The sequence below is a fragment of the Silene latifolia genome, chromosome Y (assembly GCF_048544455.1).
Source record: "Silene latifolia isolate original U9 population chromosome Y, ASM4854445v1, whole genome shotgun sequence".
Lineage (NCBI taxonomy): Eukaryota > Viridiplantae > Streptophyta > Magnoliopsida > Caryophyllales > Caryophyllaceae > Silene > Silene latifolia.
Window position 1 is genome coordinate 61,084,680 of NC_133538.1, and position 6,275 is coordinate 61,090,954.

Here is a 6,275-nt window from a genome sequence, read left to right on the forward strand (position 1 = left end):
GCAGGTGAAGACCCGAGGAATCATATGGAGGTCTTTACGGACTACTGTTCTACTATCCCCGCCACAAAGGGGGTAACTCAAGACAAGATTAAGGAAGTTCTGTTTCCTTTTTCTTTGACGGACTCAGCCAGGGAGTGGCTGACTGATTTGGACCGCACGGTCGCGGGGGTCACAGACTGGGAGACCCTTGCTCTTGCTTTTTATAAGAGATATTTCCCTCCGCAGCGCACTAATCAGCTGAGGGCCAAGATCACAAGTTTCAAACAGGCACCAGATGAAACTTTCCATGAAGCTTGGTGTCGTTTCAAGAGATTGGTGAGGTCTATTCCTCACCACGGTTTTGATCCGTGGTTCCTATCCAATCAGTTCTACAATGGGCTATACGATGATCACAGAGCCATACTTGATGCAGCATCTAACGGAAGATTCCAAAAGAACACCGACGATGATAAGGGATGGGCTCTTATTGAAGAGATGGCGACCCACTGTGCTGAGTATGGAAACCCAAGGGATGGTATTAGAAAAGTTCATGCAGTTGATAAGCAAGTCGTGGCTCAGCAGGAAGCCATGAATGCTAGGTTTGATAAGTTGGAGTTACATTCTGCTGGGGAGCCTCAGACGGTCCATTTTCTAACTAGAGGGGAGACTGTCACATGTGAGAGATGTGGGAGCAACGACGGTCACACTGCTGTTGGCTGTCTTACGGAGAAGGAACAAGTCCTTGCTTTTCAACAATACAGGCAAGGAGGGGGTTCCTACTATAACAACCAAGGGGCAGTCCATCCCAATTTGAGGTGGACAAGTCAAAATGTGCTCAATCCTACCCCTCCTCCGCAGCAGCAACAACCATATGTCCCTCCTCATAAGGCTCAACAAAGCTTTCAGAAGCCTCCTTCCTTTCCTACACCTAATCAAGGTGCATCATCTTCTGGTCGGGTAAGTGAGCTAGGTGAGTTGAAGACGATGTTGTAGTCTTTGACAAAGCAGTGGCAGCTGAGTGATCAACAAAAAGATGCATCTATCAAGGCACTTGAAACTCAAGTTGCCCAGTTAGCCGCGAACCAGTCCACAAGGAAACCGGGACATTTACCGTCACAAGCCGATAAGAATCCACATGAGACGGTGAATTTAATCAATTTGAGGAGCGGTTATTCATATGAAGGACCAAAATCAGACCCGGGGAAGGTAATTGCTGCTGATGAACAGTGTTCTGTCGAAGAAAAAGAGCTGACGACAAAGAAAGTACTCGATCGACTAATTTCTGGGGGTCAATCGAGTGATTTTGCTGAAGAGAGGACTCGATCGAGTAAAATTTCTACTCGATCGAGTGAACAGGAAAAAGATTTTACTCGATCGAATGAAATTTCTGGTTGATCGAGTGATTTTGTTGAAGAACCTGCTCAATCGAATGGTATTTTTGGCCGATCGAGTAGTGCTGATAAAGAACAACTCGATCGAGAGCCTGCTAGTGCTCGATCGAGTGAAACATCGCCTAAAAGGCCTCGTTCGAGAGGAAAGAAGCGTTCGAAGGATTTAGAGCTTGATCCGGCTGATACATTGGAAGAGAGGAACAAGGGACTCGAGATACCCATCACGGTGCCCTTCCCGAGGCGTTTGAAAAGTACTAAAGCTAATCAACAATTCGACAAATTTGCCGAACTCCGGAAAAGCTTGCAAGTCACTGTGCCATTCGCCGAACTGCTGACACAAGTACCCTCTTACCTTAAATTTATGAAAGAAATTTTATCGCTTAAGAGACACATTAATGACCATGAGACGGTAGCTTTGACCGAGGTAGGGACGGCGCTAGTTCAGAATAAGTTACCTCCCAAACAATCAGACCCGGGTAGTTTTTCGATTCCGTGTCATATTGGTACCCACTTAATTGATAACGCGTTATGCGATCTTGGCGCTAGCGTGAGTGTCTTACCGCTATCTCTGGCTAAGAGACTTGGTTTGACAAAGTTTAATTGCACAAACATGACTGTTCAGATGGTCGACCGTAGCATATCACGGCCACTAGGTGTCATAGAAGATATACCTTTTAAGATCGGGAGATTCTTTATTCCCCTTGACTTCGTTCTACTTGACATCCCCGAAGATGCCCATACCCCTATTATTTTAGGGAGACCATTTTTATTTACTGCCCGTGCAGTAATAGACGTTGAGGGCAAGATATTGAGTTTTCAGGTTGGGGACAAGGAATTGATATTCCGTCAGTCTAAGTCCCGAAGGGCTCCTATGCAAGCTCAGCCTTGCAATGCCCTCTCTTCTATTGACCCTCCTATTGACACTCCAAACAAGAATTTGGAGTATTGTGCAGCTATTGTGACCCCTCCGCCTCAGGTTGAGAGCAAAAATGAGGCAAGTTCGTCTGTTTTCCTTGCTGCAGGTACAGATGAAAATAATGCAGGAGCTGTCAAAGGGTATTGTGCAATTAATGTCAGTCAAAGTGGGAGCAATGATGTTAAAGCCGATGAGAACGGAGTAAGGATGAGAAAAGTCCGCGCGTATGTGGACGTCAACTATTCTCCTCCTAACGATTCAAGTTCAAGCTCGTGGAAATTGAAGAGGACGATTAATTTTGCTGAGATGACGTCCTCCAGTCAGAAGCCCTCCGAGGGGCTGCTGCATTGCTTCGAGAAGTGAGCGGGGAAATGCCCCGTGTAACAAATTGTACAAACATTTTTTAAAATTTTTCGTTGAATTTTATTTATTGCTTTTAATTAGGACAATTAGAATTTAGACATTTTTAGCATAGATTAGAAGACTATAGACTGTTACTTTTCGTATTTGGTATTCTGGGATACTTTTGCAAGTGTTTTTATGCAGGTTTGGGGAATTTTTACGCAAATTCAAGGGCTTACACAAGGAAAAGAGCTCGATCGAGTACTTTTTGTACTCGATCGAGTGGAATTTGTTCGATCGAAAGGTTTCCAGTTACTCGATCGACAAAAGCTGAAAAGGGGAGTTCTCGATCGAGTAACTTTTTACTCGATCGAGTAGATGAAAACAAGAAGTTCTCGATCGAGCAGATCTAAACCACTCGATCGAGTAAAGTTGGAATTTACACGCAGGGAGTCTCTTTAACTCCCTCCTTTGTTTTATTATTTCATTTTCTTCATTCTTATTTCGACCCCCTTCCTTATTTGAGATCAAAATTACCCCCAAAATCCTCCATTTTCTTGCCCATTTGCCAAATCCGCCACCTACATTGTGTTCATTGTTAATTATGTTGGAATATGTGTCCTCCGACAATAATGCGATCACAACTGTTGATCATGATGATCACATGTTTAAATCTCATTTTAAGAATACATGTGGGATGTAATATTTTACATCAATGGTCCACACATATCGGTAATGATTGGGTGACTAGAGTTTGACATTACTTGTCGTGCGGTGGTGATCGGTTGATCCCCTTAGGTCATACCTATAGGGAAATACTCTTAATTGATTATTTAATTAATCGTATGCCGATACGAGTTAATTAAATTGCTTAAAATTGACGGATGATTTTGTGAGTAAAGTTAACGTGTCTTATTGTAATTCGATTATATTAGATACGGTATAAGTAATTGAATTGTTTTATTACTTGGATAAAAATTATTGTTTACGAAACAATTGAAATTGAAATTGAATGAATAATTTATTATAAATACAAGACGTTGTAATTTATAATTTGATAAACCATTTTGGTACAAGTGATTACGAATTACTAGTGGATTTTGTATATGACATATTTTATGAGTATGTTGATTTTTAATATGTTAAAAATACATTACAATTTCACATGTTAAGTAACATGTCACATATGTCACAATTGACATATGACAAAATAAAATGGACCTTCCATTTTATGATAAGTGTACCGAAATATTGGAGGGAATAAGGTTAATATTGTGTTTTGATTATGTTAAGTGGAAAACATGATGACTAACCTAAATGACTAGCCTTACATGCCTAATCTCACCTTGAGAAGAACAAGGCCATGCATTGGCTTCCCTTGTCCCTCCTCCCACCGGTTTTCTAGAGCAAGATAGAGGGTTTTTCCTCTATCATTTTTCATTCACAACTTCAACTAATTTTTCTAGTGTAAGAAAAATATAATCTCTCCATAATTTATGAAAACTTAGAGAGATAAATACACATAAATCTCTCCTATTGGCCGAAATTTTCAAGAGGAAATACACAATATTTTTGTGTCAATTTTATAGTAAGACTTATATTATTTCTAGTACAAAATAATATTAGTTATTAAGAGATTACCTTGGGTATTCACATTTGGGAGAGGTTCTAATTTGGACCTTTTGTTCATCCATTTTAAGGAAAGCTCAAGAACCAACAAATAGGTGAATTTGTTGGTGCCCATAAAACCGAAATCATATAGTAAGATTGATGATTTCTTCTCTTATCTTATTTATGTTTGCATGCATAAGATCTAGTTTTAATTTTATGATTAAATTAATATGTCACATATATGAATATGTAAATTAATGAGATTAATGAATTCTAACAAGTGGTATCAGAGCCTTAGGTTGCTCGCATGCAAATCGGTTTATAGTTTTTCCGAGTTATATGATTAACATACAAAACTAATTAAATTGGTTTTATGAAGAAAAACCTTAAAATAAGTTTGCATGTTAAAAGTTTCTGGTCCTAAGTGATTTTTAGGACATTTTGGTTTGTTTATGGATTTTATTGTTCATTTTATATAATAATAACATTAAAATGTGATTTTTATGATAAAAATGTCATTTTTGGACTAAAAATAGCTAAACTTCGAATTTTTCAGTGAGTTTTGGATATGTTTTCACATATATTATCTACTGATGGCCTGTAAATTTGCATAATAAAATGAGTTGTATTGCTCGAAATATGGATTTTTCAAATTAAAATCATATTTAAATGGCTAAATAGGTTAATATGAGTAATATTTCGAATCTGGTCATGGAAATTTATTATGTTGTCTCATTCAATTTTACAAGATGTGTGTAAAATATTTGGCTATAATGAAGTATTTATGCATGATTTATGATTTTTTGATGAAAAATCACATAAATAGTGACTTTAATTAGTAAAAATGCTAAAACATACTTCATGACTAAGGAAAACGTCACATGTTGCATTTTATCATATATTTCAGATCTAAAAGTGAAAAGTTGATGAATATAATTTTTCTCATATTTTTAGGATCATAATTGTTAAATCCGTTAAACCGCAACATTGTTTTTCTCGATAAATTTTCGAAATTTTTAACCTATGTTTTGAACATTATGAGTGTCGTGGTAATTTTTCCAGAATGTTCATGAGTTTAAATTTCAAAATTTGAAATTATTTGAAATTTTTATGATTTAATTTGAATTTTATGACATAATTTTGTATTTTAGGTCCATTTATGAACAATATTAAGAAATCTAGGTTAATTATTGTCAAATGTTAGTGGAGACTAATTTTGAGTCCTAAGATAGCTAGGGTAATTAACTTGTACATAAATATGAATTTATGTAATTATTGTGATTTTAAAAGGTTAAATCACGCAAATCCGTAAAAACCGATTAATATACGATATTGGCTCTTTAAAGGCGATTTAGCATAAAATTTGGCATGTTCATACATATTATAATGCTGCATTTTATTTATGATTGTCATATTTTAATTTTATGTAATTTTGAATTATGTAATTTTACTTAGTATGGCCTTAGTTTTAATTGATATTACCCGAAATGTATGGGAATATCGATTCGCTTGTAATTATTGTGATCTCGTATCACCGTTTTGTAATTTAATAGATTTATTTTATTTTAATTACAAATGTCTAATACGAAATTATGTAATTCATTTTGTAATTTATTTATTCCGGAGTACCTTGAAGACGGTGCCACTCGAGAAGGCGATCCATCAAAGAAAATGTTGCCTTGATATGCATGCCAAGACCGAAGTTCAAGGGACCATAGGAGTTGGTTTCCGAATTTGTAATAGTTTATTAGATTTACTATTTTAGGAAGGCCATACTAGGATTTTACTTATGCTTTGCACTTTATTTATATGTTGCATGCATCGCTAAATCGCCATAACTAAAACATGAATTTATATCGAGTTTATCGACCGTGTCAATTACAATTATCGTAGTTCACCGCTTTAGTTCATTTAAAACGTGATAGATAATAAATTGACATGACCTATCGCTAAAAATAAACAATTGAGATTTAGCCTTACCAAAAAGTAGAAACCATGAAAACCTATTTCATGAGGGAGTGTGCTCGGCCCTACCG

The 6,275-nt window shown here is 36.7% G+C and overlaps 1 non-coding gene across 1 annotated transcript; it reads right to left on the reverse strand.

The window, feature by feature from the left end:
* Positions 1 to 235: 235 nt before the first annotated feature.
* LOC141636473 (small nucleolar RNA R71) lies at positions 236 to 341 on the reverse strand. Its single transcript, XR_012541080.1, has one exon. It is a non-coding gene; the product is annotated as a small nucleolar RNA R71 (small nucleolar RNA).
* Positions 342 to 6,275: the final 5,934 nt, after the last annotated feature.